At 41.1% G+C, this 18589-nt stretch overlaps 1 long non-coding RNA gene across 1 annotated transcript; it reads right to left on the bottom strand.

Moving 5' to 3' along the window:
• Window positions 1–731: 731 nt before the first annotated feature.
• Window positions 732–16462, bottom strand: LOC124275186. The gene is made up of 3 exons (XR_006898231.1): window positions 16323–16462; window positions 4276–4280; window positions 732–744 (listed from the first exon to the last, which is right to left on the bottom strand). It is a non-coding gene; the product is annotated as an uncharacterized LOC124275186 (long non-coding RNA).
• Between the last annotated feature and the right edge of the window lie 2127 nt (window positions 16463–18589).

Here is an 18589-nt window from a genome sequence, read left to right on the forward strand (position 1 = left end):
CTGGATGTGTGCGTGAGACCATATGCTGGTGCTGTTGGTCCTGACTTCATCCTCATGGACGATAATGCACGTCCACATCGTGCTAGGGTGGTGGACGAGTACCTGGAACGTGAGACAATTGTTCGTATGGACTGGCCAGCTCGTTCTCCAGACCTCAACCCTATCGAGCATGTCTGGAATATGCTTCAGGTAGCGATTTCACGTCGTCCTGTACAACCAACCACCCTCCAGGAACTTGAAAATGTTCTGATCCAAGAATGGAACAATCTCTATCTTGCGTCCATTCAAAACCTCGTTGGAAGCATGAGACGACGTTGCCAAGCTGTCATTAGAGCTAGCGGAGGCCATACCGCTATTGACACTTGTTTGTGCAGTGTGAAATGGAATGTGCAGAGTTTAAACAATTTTGTGATCATGAAATTACCATGCTTTTATGGTACTCTCCCTTTACCTTAGGAGTATGCGATGAAATGTCATGTTTGCCAAATTTTTCTGTCACAATTTCTTGAAGTAAACATTTCTGAACATCAATCACTCTGTGTTGGTTGTCATTCACCTTTGTTGAAAGTTTTACAAGTGCTGAAAAATATGATCCTTCTCAAACTTTGAGTAGTATATTTCAAATGTTCCTGTCAGTAAATATGCAAAGTTTCAAGTGGTTATTTTGAAAAATAACAGACATATAGCAAATTAAACACTTGCACTACCTTCACCATATCAGGCCTCAGACCACAATTATTTTTTCTTCTTTGCTATCTACAGTCACATGCCAGTGTACCATAATTAATATCGGTCGTAGGCTGTTCTCACGAAGATCGCCGAATTCGAACAATTCACATAGTTCAGGGTCTTTATGTGGTTTGTATTTACAGCAGAAATGTATGCAATTAGTTTTCGATTTAGAAAATTTAAAGCCATTTTAAGACACCATTTATTTATTTTGTTTTAAACCACAACTGCAGTTGCCGTTCAATGGAATGCATATTTTTTCTGCGACAAGAAATATTAAAATCATCCACAAATAACGATCCATCTATTGAATCATTTAAAACTTTTGACAAACTATTTATCTTTATGCTAAATAATGTGACAGACAAAATACTGCCTTCTGGAACACCCTGATCCTGCTTGTAATGATCAGACAGGGAAGAACCACACGGACTTGAAATTGTCTGTCCTTTAAAAAGTTGGCTATAAATTGAGGCAAAACGGCCTCGCAATCGAAACCATGTAAATCTTTTAAATGCCATATTTCCACGTAGTGTCATATGCCTTTTCAAAATCCAAAAGATAGACACAGCGTGTTGTTTTATTAATTAGGGCGTTTTTAACAAATGATTCCAAACGCACTAAGTGATCAACAAGTACTTCTATTTTATGGAAACCACATTGTATATCTGTTATATGGTTATTTGTTTCCAAAGTACCAAACAAGTCGATTATTTGAAATTTGTTCCATGGTTTTCAAACACAGCTAGTTAGTGAAATAGGCCTATAATTTGACGGATCTGTATGATCACTTCCAGGTTTAGGTATTGGTACTACTATAGCGTCACGCCATGAGGGAGGAAAGTTACCAGATGTCCAAATATCATCAACAATATTTAAAAAGAGTTTCTAGACAAGATTCTGGTAAGTGCTTCAGAAATTGATAATGTATGTTATCAGCTCCTGTAGCAGTATCGTGAGCTTGTTCAAGAGCAGTATGGAGCTCATGAATAGAAAATAGTTCATTATAGTCTTCCCCATTATCTGAATTAAAATTAATAGTTTTCTTTTCTTGTTGTTTTTGATATGGTTGGAATTTAGGCCCATAATTAGAAGAGGAAGAGTGTTTAGCAAGAGTTTCACCCAGTTTATTCGCAATATCTGATTATCAGTAAGTAATTGATCCCCATGTTTAAGATGATGGACACTGATCTCCAGGCAGCAATGATGACAGACCAGACAGCCTCGAATCGGCGTGCGAAGAAACCGACCATGTCAACAGTTTGCCACAAGAAACTTCGATGGCCGGTGATGGCGGCGTAATGACCATGACAAAGAAGAAGAAACAAAAGAAGAGGCGAAGAACCCTACCGCATTACTGACTACTGATACCGAGGATGCCTTTGACAACACCCGAGGAGATCACAAATAGGCCTTTCATAGTTTTTTAGAGTTGAGTTGAGTTGAGTTGGGCGAACAACACCGAGGGAGAGTGAGTGAGAAGTGAGATTTAACACATCGTCAATATTTCAAATATGACGAGAACACTTGTAAATGCGAATATATATAGAAATAATTATGAATGAAGGACGAGGGACTTGTCACAATTTAAAAGGAGTTGAGTTGAACTTGAGTTGGGCTTTAAAACAAGCGTCACACCAGAAGGTAGATTATAGGGACCAGCCATATACTTTGGCTACCTGCATGGACCCTATTCCAACCATATAGTGACGAGAACAAGTCTGCATTAGTATTTTTTAGAACAGATGGCAATACTTTAGGTATGTCATTTCCACAGGAATGATGTAAATTAACCACTAACATTGCGTGTATAAATAATCTTATCAAAGCGTTACCGTGATACTGCTGCAGCGTCTTTGTTTCAACGATGATAGCGTGGTAACAGATTTTAAAGTACCATTTCGACAGGGAGAGTAGAGAAGAAACTGTGAAAGACAGTCGTGGGTACTCTCGGAGACACGTGGGGGGCCTAGGAAACTGTTGACGGTTTAAGCCAGAACTACTGCCCACGAACCAATGATAAGCCGCTATGCCAGGGCGGCTTCTTTCCAGGACTGGCCTGAACAACTGGTTCAAAAAAGGAAGTCAGCTAGCCCAAAGAGGGACAAGGTCGCGTGTGCATGGTGACTGTGGAAATGGTGTGCAGAAGACGATATAGACTTTGAACACAACAGGTTCAACCCTTGGTGTGCATTTCTCAAAATTACGTGCCCGTCAGGTTTGATACTGACGGTGAGAACTGATTATGAACTGACATGAGAGCTGTTTTGTGAGTAGAAATGTGGTCGTTTCTATGCATAATTACGAATAAAGTTTGTGAAATGTTGTTTACTAGCCTCTGTTGTGTTTTATAAAAAGTGTTGACATTGTGTACCTGCATTGGGTATATTTTGGAATTGGTTTTAAACAATGAAGAATCACGATTGCTCGTGCGGTCTAGTATTGTAGAGAGCTTTTTATATAGATTGTCCGACTCAATGTCTTCTATGTATTTGGTAGAATATAACTGCCTTTCTGTGTTGTATGGCACCTCCCTTGAAGAGCAACCTCCTCGTGGTGGGTGCTGGGTAACGCTCAATGGCTCTTTGCCCAGTGTGGACCCGGGTCGAATAGGTCCTCAAAAATCTCCTCAAAATACAAGAATTTGTCAATATCAAGGTCGCTGTTCAGCACACAAAACCCTTAACTCGTGTAGAGGCATTTATGCGGGACAGAGCTCGATGCCTGTCTGACATGACTGAAGAACAAATTGTCAAGGGAACTCTCTCAGCAATCCGTCACAGCCGTAAGAAATGATTCACTTTCAAAAGGGCGGTGTTGTTCAACCAACGAACACCTATCTCTTCACGTTCGCGCGAGCAAACATTCCTGACTGGATTAGAGCTGGTTATTGTAGCATTGGTGTGGAGGTGTATGTCCCCAATCCACTCTGGTGCTACAACTGCCAAAAGTTTGGACATGGATCCAAGTCCAAGTCCATGGATCCTTCTCCTCTGCTGTTTGTAACCGCTGTGGTGACAAGCATGAGGGCAACGACTGTATAAGGAAGTGAAGTGAACAAACTGCGGTGGTAACCTTATGGCCTCTTCCAAGTTCTGTCCAGTGTGGCAGCGCAAATCCGAGATACTAAAGATCAAGCACAAAGAAAATATCTCCTTTCACGAAGCAAAGAAAGGGTTGCAAGTTTAACTGCAGCCCCTTCAGCCCATCACCTACTCTTCTGCTGTCTCCCGTCCTACTATCACTACTGCAACCATCTCATGTCAGACCGACCTGACATGGATCATGTAATCTTCTCAGCCAACTCAACTCAACACAACTCACCCTCCATCTCCAACGCCAAAAGTCAAAACCTCTGAATCACAAACACCAGAGCAAATGCCAAAACCAGAGACAGAAACTGGCGCAGAAAAAAAAGGAAAAAAGGCTAGAGACTAAAGCAACTCGAACAACCGCCAAACACAAAACCAAAGGCCACCTCTCCTTCAGAGGTCCCCATTGAGGTCCATAACTCCTTTGGCCCTCTGGATATGGAGGTAACTCAACTCCACCTCACACCAATAGGAGTTCATCTAGCGCTTTCTCACGTTCACGTGACACGTCACCAGTGGAAGCACCATGAATTGCAGAGGACTTAAGAATAATTTGCTTTCGATGTAGTATGTCAATTTTCTCATCACTGAACCTGTCCACGATAGACTACATGGTCAGCGGTTAGTGTCATAGTGGATGCCGGATGTAGTATTGCATTTTTTTCTCATGCAGCTTAACCCGACCACAATAGACTATAGGGCGAAGGATGGTGTCATAAGCCGGATCGTGCGATGTAGTATGACAGTTTCTCATCATAACCTGTCCACGATAGACTATATGGCCCAGCGGCTAGTGTTATATTGAATCACATGATTTAGTATGTCAGTTTTCTCATCTCTTAATCCGTCCATGATAGACAAGGTGACGACCCTAGTTCGCTCGTGGATTGACAACACATCTTTGACAGACTCACTCCCTGTCTCTACCATTCGATTTAAAGATATGGCTTCCAATGTTATGAACACCACTACTACTACTACTACTACTACTGTTGTTCCTACCCTGGGTGTTGAAGTGCTTGGCGTAAGCATTGCTGGAAATGTCCGGGGATCCAGCGACCATCTTTTCAGCACTGCCGAAGGCGGTGTGTGTGGGAACAGGTCGCGGGGAATCCGGGCATTGGGGATCACAGTGTCCCCAACCCTGTACGGTATGCAACATGGAGGGGCATTATCGAAGAAACTGTCCCACACTAGAGGGCAGGGTGTTGACCAGTCCCACGAGGACCGTCGACGCTAAAGTGCCCACCACCGTCCTACGTACACCCGACAATTCCACCATCCCCAGCTACGGCCAGTGTTTCCAGATGTGGGAGCACCGATCATTGGTCCCCTGACTGCCCTGGAGCAGTGTGTAACAGTTGTGGGGGCAATGGACACTTTGCTAGGCGGTGCCCCTCGACCCGCCGATTGTCAAGAAAGGAAAGGAGATGCGAGAAGCGACCTCTGGGATGAAGAGATGGTGGTACCCTTGGAGAGGTGCTCCAAATGCCTTAAAAAGACATCTGACGCGAGCACTCGGACAAACGGGCATTGGATGAGCTGCTTTCGCCCAGTTCAGGGGTTAGGAGCACACCCGGGTTGGCGAGGGTGTCCGTGGTGTATACTATAGGCGGCGACTCTACTCCAGAGAGTAGTCGCGGCGATTATCCGCCACCCCCTGTCGACGTAAGAGCCTCCGCCCTCCCAGATTAAGCCACCACCACTCGTGGACACGAGGATGACCACCCCGAGTTCCATGGGAACTCTCAAAGGTTGGATGGCGAGTCCCCACCTGCCTGTTCAATATGTGTGTGTGCTCCCTTTTGAGGGTGTTTGTAGACCCGGTATTGTTGTGTTATTGTATGTAAATATATATGCTCTATATATTTATATATATCTATCTATATCTAATAAATTGCATGTGACTGTAAACATTTTGGTTGTCGTGAGAGAGACCCCCAGGCTTTGACAAGAGTGTACAGGTGCTGATCGCCTGATGTGGAGCAACTTGTGCCCCGGGGTTGAGGATGATGTCCGCATGCGTCGTTACCCTGACTGTTTGACCTTCCAGATCACGTCAAAGCTTCGAAGTCAGTTAGAACCGACAACCCGGTGAGGTTGTATATTTTTGAGTGTCCTCTCACTACAGCAAAAGATGTCTCAGTACTATGATACTCTGAATCACCAGAAGGATGGAGAAAGGGGTGACTTGTCCGATTGCTATGAGGATGATACCGACGACGAGGAAAAGAGCCAGTGACTTTATCGGACTAGGTATCACGAAGACAGTGTATCGCTGGATGGTAAATATCATCTTCAACGTGGGCACGACACCTGTGAAACAACCATCGGTGGTGCATAGAAAGGTGTTGGTCAATTTAAGTCAGAACTACTGCCTCGAAATGATGTTATGTGGCTACGACAGGATGGCTACTTTTAAGGACTGGCCCGAACAGCTGGTTCAGAAGGGTAGACAGCTAGCCCGGAGAGGGTTTTATTATACCGGTGTTTCAGACTAGGTCGCGTGTGCCTTGTGTGGATTACGATTGTGGAAACAGTGTGCCGAGGATGATATCGACTTTGAACATAACAGGTTCAACCCATCGTGCTCATTCCTGAAAATTATGTGTCCCTTCAAATTCGACAGTGATATGAGGACGCATACTATCGTATGACGGTAAGTTATTGTATATCCACTCCTATATCGCATTGTTTTTAAAAATGTGTATATTCTCGTCGTTGTTGTTGTAGTGCTTAAAACTATGTGTAGAATATATTCTCGTAGCTGTTGTATTGCTTGTGAATATGAACATATGTTTGATGGTATTCAGAATAAAATATATGAGATGTATGAAAGTCTCTGTTGTATTTTTACGTGTTGTTTCGTACGGTCTAGTAGAGACCTCAGGAGTGCATGATTTATTTGGTACACTTTTAATCAATCATGCTAAAAACTAGATTTTACGTGTCTGCAATATTATATCACAATATGTATGATGCCTGTTTGAGAGGCTAAGAAACACATGACTGTCACAGGGTAGACGGACAGTGGTTACCGTGTGGGACATTTGAGACTTCCTGTGCCCTGGTTTACCATGTGGGACATTTGTCACGTTTTTGCTCGTTGTCCCAATGTGGGACGTATCAACTTTCTGTTTCCAGTTATCAAGATCATATTCGGTTTAGATTCGTAAGTAGCAAATCTGTACGTTCAGAAATAAATCAGTAAACACTCTTGCAAGAGGAATATCTATGAATAACTGACGACCAATATTGGAAACACAAGGCATATAAGTTACGATCATAAACACCTATGCATCATTGTTATCAGTTTAGCCCGACAGTTAAAATACAGTGCACCCTGGTTATAATGCCCCTGGTTATAATGCCCTCAGTTATTATGCCGCCCTGGATATAATGTCATGTTTTTGCCAGAACAGATTTCCTGCCTATATAAATACCCTGGTTATAATGCCAAACTAGATATTTATGGAACAAACAGACATTTTTCCCTGGTGATAATGCCAATTTCACTGGCTGCATGTAGTAGAAATACCTTAATTGGTTAATTGACATGACTGAAATTAATTGACAAAACTCATTCCCAGATAGGATAACACATGTGACAATACACTTCCTGACACCCACAAAACAAGACACCTGCGGTCCTTGGGCGCTGGCATTATCCAGACATTCAAGGCTCATTACATGAGAACCAGCTCAATCACCTTGTTGATTGCATAGGTCCTCCTGGATATAATGCAATATTCTCTCCTGGACAAACGGTGGCATTATAATCAGGTATACTGTACATTCCCGACCCTGCCCTTTGCAATAAAGGTAGTCGGAACCATCCTCTTATGCAACTCGAACATTTATACTTAGAGTCACCCGCCATTGACCAACCACCCTGGACTCGAACTTATTTCGTCAGACTGGACCACCATTAAAATGTAATCGTCACACTTCCCATGGCCGCCCCTTCACCCCATGTACAACTCCAGCAAAGAGGCTATATATATTGGGGCAAAGCTGCAGATCTCATATTCCATTACATCAAGATCAGCTGGTGTGTAGAAGATCATTACGTTTACCCTGGATGTCTAACCTCGGTCTAGCTTGACCACTGTTGCTGCAAGCTCAATATTATTATCGCTGACATTATGCCTGTTACTAATGTCCTTATATTTTACGATGGCGTTATAATGAGTACTGCATTTGAAGTTTGTATTTCAACTCTGCTGAAATATTTCTGAACCTCTTCTGGGGAACTTTACTGATTCAGTTAGGAAGTGGACACCTGATGAGACTCAAACTTGTTTCGTCATGCCACCTCACCATTTCCACGACCACAGTATTACACTGATTCCGTCTTGCTTCCAGTAAAATTGCCTAAACCCACTCGTCAAGACTCAGTCACCAGGTGTTGCTAGGCCAGAGCCTTCATTGTTGTAAGGATGCTACTATAGTTGAGTTGGGCTTTACGTCACATCGGCATTATTCCAGCCATATAGTGACGAGAACAAGTTTGCATTAGTAAACATTGTAAGTACATACTCGGAATGAGTTTTATTTCAAAGACATTTATTGATTACATTGTCATTCAAAAGCAGAAAAAGTCATAGCATCAAATTTAAAGGCAGGCGGTTTGTTACATTTCATAGTTACAATTTATGGTTGTTACATTTCACAGTTACAATTTATGATACAGATCAACTTCCCTCAGGTAGTTCAGTATCAGATGAAGCTCACGCGTGAGAACAGATCTTTAGGTTTGTTGCATCATAATGTGAGTCCCTTGCGGGCGATAAGTCCATGCATTCAAGCAGAATATGCTACTATGGGACTAAATCGTCCATTTTGAATTTATAATGAGGTCCATGGTTTTGAATCTATTTTTTATATGATGAGACACTGCTCTCTATTGTATATTGAGACCTATTGTGTGAACACCTGGTATTGTCTATTTTTTAGACCATCAGTCATTGTCTCAGGTCTATATTTAGATCTATTGTGTGCACACCTGGTGTGTCTATATTTAAAGTATGAGTCATGTTGTACATGGGTTTTCCAACAACGTATTTTTAGACTCTGAAAAAAACATGTCTTAAGACAAACATTTGTTTTCCTGTTTGAAATACACAATGACTACAGAAATACAAAATACATAGAATAAACACAACCTTAGCATATATTACAAAATGTACATGACATACCACACTATTCATCTGAAAATCAACTAATACTTTACAATGAATCGTTCTGTGTGCTATGTAACACCCATAGCGTCGTTAAAGGCATCAGACCATGAAAACAACGTGCTTGAAATACTGTTAGACACTGCATAGATCGACTTACCAGTCAGAGTTAAAATCCACAATAAATCCATCACATTTGTGTATTATAATCCATCAAGTCACAGAGTAACCATTAAGCCCAAGCGGCTGCTCACATTTCTAAATGAAGTCTTATTTTAAGTGTATATATGAATAATAATAATGACATACTATTTATTTGGCATGTTAGCACAAGATGGATGAAAATGACACAATAATGCAAAGAAAGCATGGTTCAGGAGTGAATATTTGTTTTATTTCAGATGGATCTCCAAACCAAAATCGATTCTTTTGATGACTCTGCCAGCTTGATGAAGTGGGCAGAAGAACATGGTCTGTCAAATGATGGCGAGTGAGTATGAAGTCCATATGCTTGCTGTGTGAGACAGATGGAACATCAGCCAGTTGGAGCAACAACCAAAGAGACCAATTGGAGAAAATAACGTCTTTAGATGGTCCCAGCTCTGATGACAGTCCCTCCATAGAGAGTATCAAAATTAATGATCAACAGCAGAAGGTTTTACCTGGTTCCTTCTGTGGAACTACGTTCAGGGAGAATGCCTGATCTCAGAAAACACTGGATGACCTGCCCTAAACGTCAATCTGAAACACCCTCATCAGCCAAGCCCAGTACCTCTAAACAAGCAGCTATATTTTCTTCAAAGGAAACGTTCAGGCTCTCAATTACCAGGACCATCCCAAAAAGCATAGACAGGGGTCTCAGTTGTTATTGAACAACTTGCCTCAGGACAGTCTTTTTCAAGGGGATCTTGATTATGATACATAGTTATCCAGTCCAGTGGGGGACGAATGAATTAGATATCTATTTGGGCAGTCAACAGGGAGCTGGAAATGGAGAGGAGGTTCAACCTGCTTATGAATTTCACCTTAGAAAGAAAGAACCTTTGCAAAACATATCTGCGGCTGTGGAAAGGGGTACAAAGTGAGAGTTAACGATCAATGGAAGGGTCAAAATTTTAAATATTTGCAGGATAACTTACATATAGAAAATGTATTAAAAAGTCACAACAATTTGGCCTTGGACGATTCTTTCGATATTGATATTGGTTTTCTTGATATGCCCATAGGAGGTGCAAGACATAACATATCAATGTTCAAGAAAGTGTCAAACAAAAACATGCTATAGTAGAAATAAAAATAAAGAGACAACATGTGTATGGCAAGGCTTTAGCTGTATGTTTTGCAAAAAGTTCATCAAGTGTCTAAAGGCTGAATGGGAGGATCTTATCAAGGTTCATCCTTTGAGAGCAATGTGAGTGTCAGTATCTAGTCATGTCTACCAATGACAAGAAAAATATTCATATGGCTCATTTGGCACTGAAGCACAGAAATGCTGCCCGCCTTGTACACCAACTTGAAAAGCATAACAACCATCAGACTCTCTTTGCCAAAACCATTTTGTGACAAAGCAGGTGTGTCCAAAGAAAGAATGGCAAGTTTGACAGATATTCCTAATTTTGAAAAGTGCTAGGTTGTCAGATTTTGGTGGTGTGTGCAAAGTTAGGAAATAAGTTCATTACCAAAGGAATCAAAGATGACAGGACGCAATTGTTTCTCTATTTAGTGGAGAACCATTTTCATGCCATCCCAAACATCAGTGGATTCTTCAGTCGCAGTTACTTTTTGTGACCATTGTCTCACCCCTTTTTGCGCAAAACATAAATTCAAAATGGACGATTTAGTCCTATGGTAGCATCCTTACAACACTTCATGTCAGACCTGTCCAACACATTATATTTTTGTGAACAAATATTAGGAGTTTTTGACACCAACAATCAGGTCACTTATTTCAGTCAACTGTTCTGAACTAGATTTTGCAAAATATTCCATACTGTTTGAAGGTGCTGTTTACACCTGAACTGATGTATTGTAAAAGCGAATTAAATAGCGTTGAAAATATTTTCATGAGTTCAATAAATGATGAAAATTGGCAAATTATTAACAAAACTTTACAAGCAAAACGCAGCTGTACACATGTACAATGTTTGCGCATGCTTTTCAGCAATTTGATGCATGATATGAAAGTACGTCGCGATTCTATCTGCATAAATTGTGCAGTTGTATCCCCAAGTTAGTGGTGAAATTCATCTTCGATGTAGTGAGTGAGTGAGTGAGTTAAAATTTAGCGTCCACATCGGCAATATTTCAATACATATCGTGTAGCGGGAACAATTACATCTTCGATGTAACCAAATATATATATAGTATATATATATATATTCATAACATATATATAGTCGTGCTTTTACTGAGTATATGTTGTAATCACGTTAGCTTTTCATCTGATAAAACAGGAAGGCAAACATGAATTAGGAGGTGAACATATTTCCATAGAGTTGTTGGTCAGTAAGCAGTCGGGCATAAGCGTTGACATGCTCCTAACTTGACACGTCATAGTGACGTCATAGCTGGCAACTTTGCGGTCGTGGTATCACTCCAGTCAAAGGCATTTCATAACTAGCAGTGAGATGTGTCGCTCGTTTTAGGACGTGATTGGTGGTTAAGTTCTCAGTTTCTCGCTTTTAAACTGGTTTAAGAAATTGATGAACTAGTGTAAATGTATATTTATGTACAACTGCTGTAAAGCAGTATTAATGTTCTAGGAACCAAGTGCTTGCTACACGATGTTTTACACCCAGACGTTTGCTTAGCTGTGTCACCGGGCGGGGGATGAAGGAACGTCTGTGTAAATAGCACTTACCGTTTTCACTGATAAGCTTGTTATATTTGATCAAATTATGCTGGCTTGAAAGTTTCATTCTTTGAACTGATAACATTTACAACTGTCACGGAAGATTTTCTACAAGGATTATGTAAAATCTGTTCAGTCAAATAACACTGTGTAGTCATGTGCATATCTTTGGTTCTGCGTCAATAAATATCTGCATTAGAATTGATTCAGACGCGTGACGTAATTTCCATGAACTTACATGTTATTTCTGTATTGTAGCATAAATAGAATTTTTATGAAGTGAGTTTAGGATGGATCTTCGTAAAATTTGACAGGCAAAATTAAAATCATCTCTGCTCTGCGCGCATAATTTCAGTTCAATTTTTCCAACCACTATTTAACTAATGACATCACATTTAGTAACTTGGTATGGTTCCACGATGCACAATCCATAGGCCGCCATGTTAAAGGAGTTATAAGCACTGTACATATGACGAAAGTTAAATTGTTGCCATTCAGTAAACAAGCAACGGAAAATTAAACCGGAATTGTGTGATTGATTCGTCACAGTAGTATAGTGTGGTCTGTTTCGGAGAAAGCCCTATGTTAAGAAACCAATAGCCAGCTCCGCAGCACCAAACTGCTAGCCCTGGTCGTAATCTCTAAGGGTATACACGAACCAGATAAACATACACCCAAAAGGTAAACATATATCTGCACGTGTTGATAAGAATCACTATACCACCTGAAGACTAGTCACCTCACCTAGAACAAATGACCCAGAAATGACAACAGAATATCTTCACAAACCTAATACCACAGTAACACTAATGTACTTAAACACGCGAAGTTTAGGGGTCACGGAAAAATGCTAATAACACATTCACTAACAATGGACTCGAAATGCATAGAACTACCAAGGCGTCCATTCTCTTTCAGGGGAGCACTAATATATTGTTGATTGACCAATGCTTGTCTTTTGTAAATATCTCATATTCATTGTATACTATATAAATTCGGAATTATAAACACATCATCCAATTAACGCATTCATCATCCTGAACAGACGCTACTATGAAAATTAACAAAATTCTAAATCCACATGTTAGATGTTAAGGAAGAAGACGCAGCTACTCACAAAAGATCAAAGATTTATCTTGAGTGGGTAGAATAGTGATGAATGCACTGTTCATCACAGTGAACAGCAGATACCGAAGGTCATGCTCCGACGCGTGATGATTATCTACCCAACAAAGTTGGTGGAAAGATAATTATTCTATTTATTGTTGATATAGGTAATTATTCATCATTTATTATATTATGAGTAGTTAGGACGTAATGAAGACCGTATACCAGCATTGATACAATTCAACCTTAATCTTATCAGTATCCATACATCCAGTGCGCTTTGGTCTTTCTCGTGAACCCTGACTATCTGCAATGAGGAATTGAATACTGCTGCAACCCATATTAGATGCGCTTATCCAGAATCACTAAGCATGCGCTGCATCCACAACTGTACTAAGTGTTTACAGGTTTGTCTAATACAATATGGTTGGCATGTAGTATCAACAGAAGTGTACTGCACCCCAAAGTTGTAACAACAGAGTTCACTACAATTATTACTACTCTCAGTCACACCTGAACCCGATCCCAACACCAACATCGGCTGGATAACTACCACGATGGTTTTAGTCATTTTCAGATGGCTCCCCACTAACATCCAGTAAAATACATGCTACTCGGAGGTGGGATTATGTATGAACTATTCTCATGGGACTCGAGGCGGTGAGTACAGAAATGTATCAGGTATGAATCATGTCAGAGTGGCCTGAGGACCGGCACCCCAAAGACTGAGCAGCAGTATTGGGCCGGGGGTGCTCTCACATGCCTCCGATCATGATTAATGGCCCGGAGGAAATAGAAATGTTCACCCAGTAATGGATTCTCTGTTTTGTTCTTTTCCTAAATAGATCTATTGAGGAGATGCGATCCTGTGCCTGTTAGGACTGTGCCTCATTAACCTGAGACAAATCATGTTTAGGATCCTCCTAGCAGTCCTCGACCTCAACAATGACTGGGTACCCCAGCAACAACCTCCCCGGGTAATCAACCTCGTGGCGTACAGCGACCTCAACAACGCGACTTGGGACCCTACCGCCGAGAGGAAGAAGGGACGACAACAAGTTGACAGGATTCAACCAGATGCTAATCCTCTACCTCGCCTGCGTCCCGCTAGAAACACGAGGAGTGCTGATGCGTCTTGCATATTTTTTACTTTTTGTGGTACAACTGATTATATAATCTAATGTCATTCCAAGTTCGTAGTGTTGATGACTAGATTGTCTAGTCCAGATGGATTTGTTTTACATGTCACTGGGTTAGGAGGTCAGCGTAAAAACTAACTCATTCATGTTTCTTTTTGGTTTGTAGTTTGTATATTATTGTTGTTAGGAACCAACCGTACTTGTTGTATAGAGGTGAGCTAAACCAGATCTAGTGAAGTTTGGGTTCGATTTGCAGAGGGATCTATAAGCCACCCCAGGACCAGATTCAATTATTTACAGATCACTGGGGTAGTGTAGTGTTGTAGCTGGCAAGAAACATTGCTGAGCGCGACGTGAAACTAACTCACACTCGCCCTGCTCCAGATTCAATATTCATGTATATATCCATAGGAAATTTAGCCTTCATACATGCTTATAATCATTGGAATAATAAAAGACCATTACTCATTTCTGAGTGTTACAATGATGGTATATTTTACACAATAGTGAATTGCTTCAATCCTCATCACATATGACATTACAATTCAATCATTCACACTGAGCATTGTCTCTCGTTAACTTGGATGTATTTCCTAGAATGGTAGAGAAATGGAAGTAACCTGAAACAAGGTGATTACAATGAAGAAGGAAAGATCAAAGTAGAAAACATCAATGAAGAAGATGAGGGAAACGAACATTTCAGGCTATCTTGTCGACTGTCAAAACCTAGCATTACAATGAGATGATCTGACAACTACATCAAACGTCTGAGATACAAATGCGACTACATTGGTGGGAGGATATTGCGGAGGATGACGTGCACACGACGCATCATCGTGGACAAATGACGAACGGTTATACCAAAGGATGGACTTTTAACAAGAAAACTGCATCAATACTCTTCTCAACTCCCTGTTTTGGGTTTAACGGTTCGAAATATGATGATCCTAAGAAAACATGGAAAAGGAAATTAGCTAGGACGTTAAACCTGGTTGAAGGAAAAAATGGGAATTCGTTATCTGCGTAACAATCAGTACGTTTACATCACCGATAAATTTAAGAATACTATGGATGTCTCTCAGTATCTACCTGTTAGGACGAGTTATGATCGATTTCCTGTGAAAACTTTCAAAGACTTCCTGATCAAGGGATTCTTCTGTTATGAATATCTTGATAAGCGAGAACAAAGTTGGGTGAAACCGACTTCCTCCTGTTGAAGCATTTGGTCCTCGGCCAAAAATGTGAACACCCTCGAGGATCCGAATTAAATGAATATGATGATTTCATTAAAGGCATGTCAACGAAGCTCAGAGGGAAAGTGTTCAAATCGTTAAATCTGAAGAGTGATATTCCCGCCAACAATCGAGATAATTATGCATATTTACGAAGACATATGAATACCAATGGTATAGAAGACGCTCAAGAGACTTTCTTATCTGTTTACAACAACCTAGGCGGCGGCGATCAACCGAGTCCGAGGCTATTCATCGATTGAAACAGTATTATTGAATGGAAACTGGAAGTATTGATATATATTATTTATCAATTATCAAAGTCTTCATAGTCTCTGTCAATTTCGGAACTATTTCCATTCAGATTCCTCTCCCAATCTCCAAAGCTGACCATTTCAAATTCAACTAAGGAATACCCAGATGCTATTCAGATGGCCGAGGAGCTGGACTTTGTTCCATTAGGGGGTAATTAAGTGATGTCATCGACATTATGTCGTGCACCCGGATCGTGCGAGGAATCGCAGGACCACGACTGGGATGAAACATTCATCGTCAATGGGAAATCATTTCTAACCTAAGAATGATAGACCTCAGTAACATTACAAATTAAGTTGTAGAAGATCATACGACCAGAGCTTATCACAGGTATGCTCACGAGGGCGGGGTCCTGTGTCCATTGATGGTAGAAGTAAGCATTAACCTCTCTCTCTGTCTCTGTCTCTCTCTCATTTTATGTTGTATGTTTTACAGATGATTTGATGGAAATGAAGTAGATGGGTTTAGGGTGGTCCTTTGCGGTTAAAGGGATTATTATTATTGTTTCCGTAGTAGTAGTAGTAGTAGTAGTAGTAGTAGTAGTAGTAGTAGTAGTTATCCTCTGCAAGTAAACTGTACAAAAACACCACAACAGAGGAGGGATGTAGATCTGTGTTGTGTGCACGTAATTCAAGTCTTAGTATACTCCCTCACAAAGAGTTAAGCAGCACTTGCACATATTTTCTTCATGGGTATATGAAGTTATTACTTGGCATATAAGCCGTACGGGAGAACCCTTCACGATTGATGAACTTAAAAGCGTTTCCCATATTGTTTTCTGATATTAACATTGTTAGCTGAACGCAACCACCCTCAAAACTCACATACAAAATGCATGGAAAACGTAATGCTATACATTCTTTTGCTTGTGCGTTCTGATTCCATTTGGAAACGCTGCCGTATGACAAATTGACGGTAACATTTGAAATGGCTGGAAAAATACACTTGACACCAATTAGAGTTGCTCGGGGTGTTCCGGAACGGTGCAGAGTTGGACCCAGAGTGCTGTTGCCAACCATTTCAGTATTCTTCGAGGCGTCGTCATACCAAAACGATCCTCTCGTCACCAACAGACGGTTGATGACACGAGGGGCCACGCTGTCGTCTTGAGGTGACAACTCCCAGAGAGGACCGATGCTTGGCCACCTAACCCGGCCGGAACAGGTTCACCACAGCAGATCTGGGAATGACCTCAGAGAGAGTTGCTGGGAACAGAATCTCCCACACACAGACGGTGAGGAACAGACTCCATGCTGAAGGTCTCCGGTTAAGACTGGTCTGGCGTATCCCACTGCCTGCACACCATCGTCAACAAACTGAATTGGAGAAACAACCAACGACGTAACTGGAGGTGTGCTGGCGTAATGTTCTCTTTACAAGATGGTCAAGATTCTGTCTGGACTTCGTGATAGTAGGGACTCGTGTGTGGAAATCATGTAGTGATCTCATGTAACTATGCGATTGCTGAACATGATCAGTATGGAGGTGGGAGTTTGATGATCTGGGCAGGAATCCAAGTTGGACAGCAATTTGATCTTGTGGTCATCAGACGAGGTACCATGGCGGCAGGTGTGAGGTACCGAGACAGGAGTGTCACACTATGATCATTCCGTGGGCTCAGCAAGCGGGTCTAACTTCGCTTCTTCATGGATGACATGCCCGTCCACATAGAGCAAGAGTTGTGCTGATGTTCTTACCAGACCAACAACATCACCCATATGGACTGGCCTGCAGGTCTCCCTGACACGATCTATTGAACATGCTTGGGACATCCTCGGAAACTGTGCGGCCTCCACGTTCCGTCCTCAGACTCTGGATCAATGAACAGGCATTGCGGAAGAATGGCCAAGGCATTCCCGCAGCAGACTCTGGAACAGACTCATCTGGTCAATGCCTAGACGTCTTGAAGCGTGTATTCAAAGGTCAATGGTAAGCCCTTACACGTTATTAAACTTTGGATCAATTCTCAAGAAACTGACAGTAAAAGTGTTTTCAGACATTTTCATACCCTGATGCAGCTTTTTTGTTTTTGCACGGCTTTTCAGTGACACTGTTTTTGATGATTTGCAAGTCAGTTATTGTTCAATGAATTTTGATTTCTTCGTTGGAAAAGTCATGTGGATGCTTTATCTTTATTTATGTTTTGATTCAGTTGTAATGATCACTTAGGTAAAGAAGGCATATGTACTGACCAAAAAAGAATACACTTATTTGCTTAATTTTGTGAGGAGTATATTTGGAAAAGTGATCGTGTTGATTGCGAGTTGAGTTAGGCTTTGCATGCGTCAGCATTTTTCCAGCCATATAATTGAAAGGTGAGTGGTGAGTGAGTGAGTTATTGGCTGAAAAATTGCATCGGCAATATTTCAGTATATAGTGAACATTTAATCTGGAATGAAATATATATAAATTATAAAAATCCGCGACAAAGGGCAGTACATAGCTAGACATCACAGATATACAGCAAAACTAGTAATAGAGTCTAAAACGGTACAACACGGGGTTTGCACAATATAAAAATGGAGCTGCCAGATCACCAACCTGCTAGCTGAAGGTAGGTCACCATACTAGGGTCCATGGGGACTTACGGAAGGTACCTTTGCTACCATGGACCCTGGTTAGTTTACACTATCCATGGCCGCTGAGTGATTATGGGATAATTAGCAGAAATCTAAATGAACAAAATACTACGTTTAAAAGAGCTTGGTAATGTGAAAATTCTACTTTGAAAGTTTTTGGGACTTACACGTACCCTCTAGGAGGACAATATTTTTGCACTACTTCAGCCCCTTTTGAGAATTTTAGCCACTAACAATCGTTACTAATCTAAACTACCCAATCATTAAAGAGCCCCATCTATCACGAGAACATGTTAATCAAATTTAAGCCAATGAAGTCAATTTCCTTTAAAAACCAATAATTAAATGAAATTAGCAGAAGTAAA

This window comes from Haliotis rubra, unplaced genomic scaffold (genome assembly GCF_003918875.1).
Source record: "Haliotis rubra isolate DU_JTF1 unplaced genomic scaffold, ASM391887v1 Scf1990, whole genome shotgun sequence".
NCBI lineage: Eukaryota > Metazoa > Mollusca > Gastropoda > Lepetellida > Haliotidae > Haliotis > Haliotis rubra.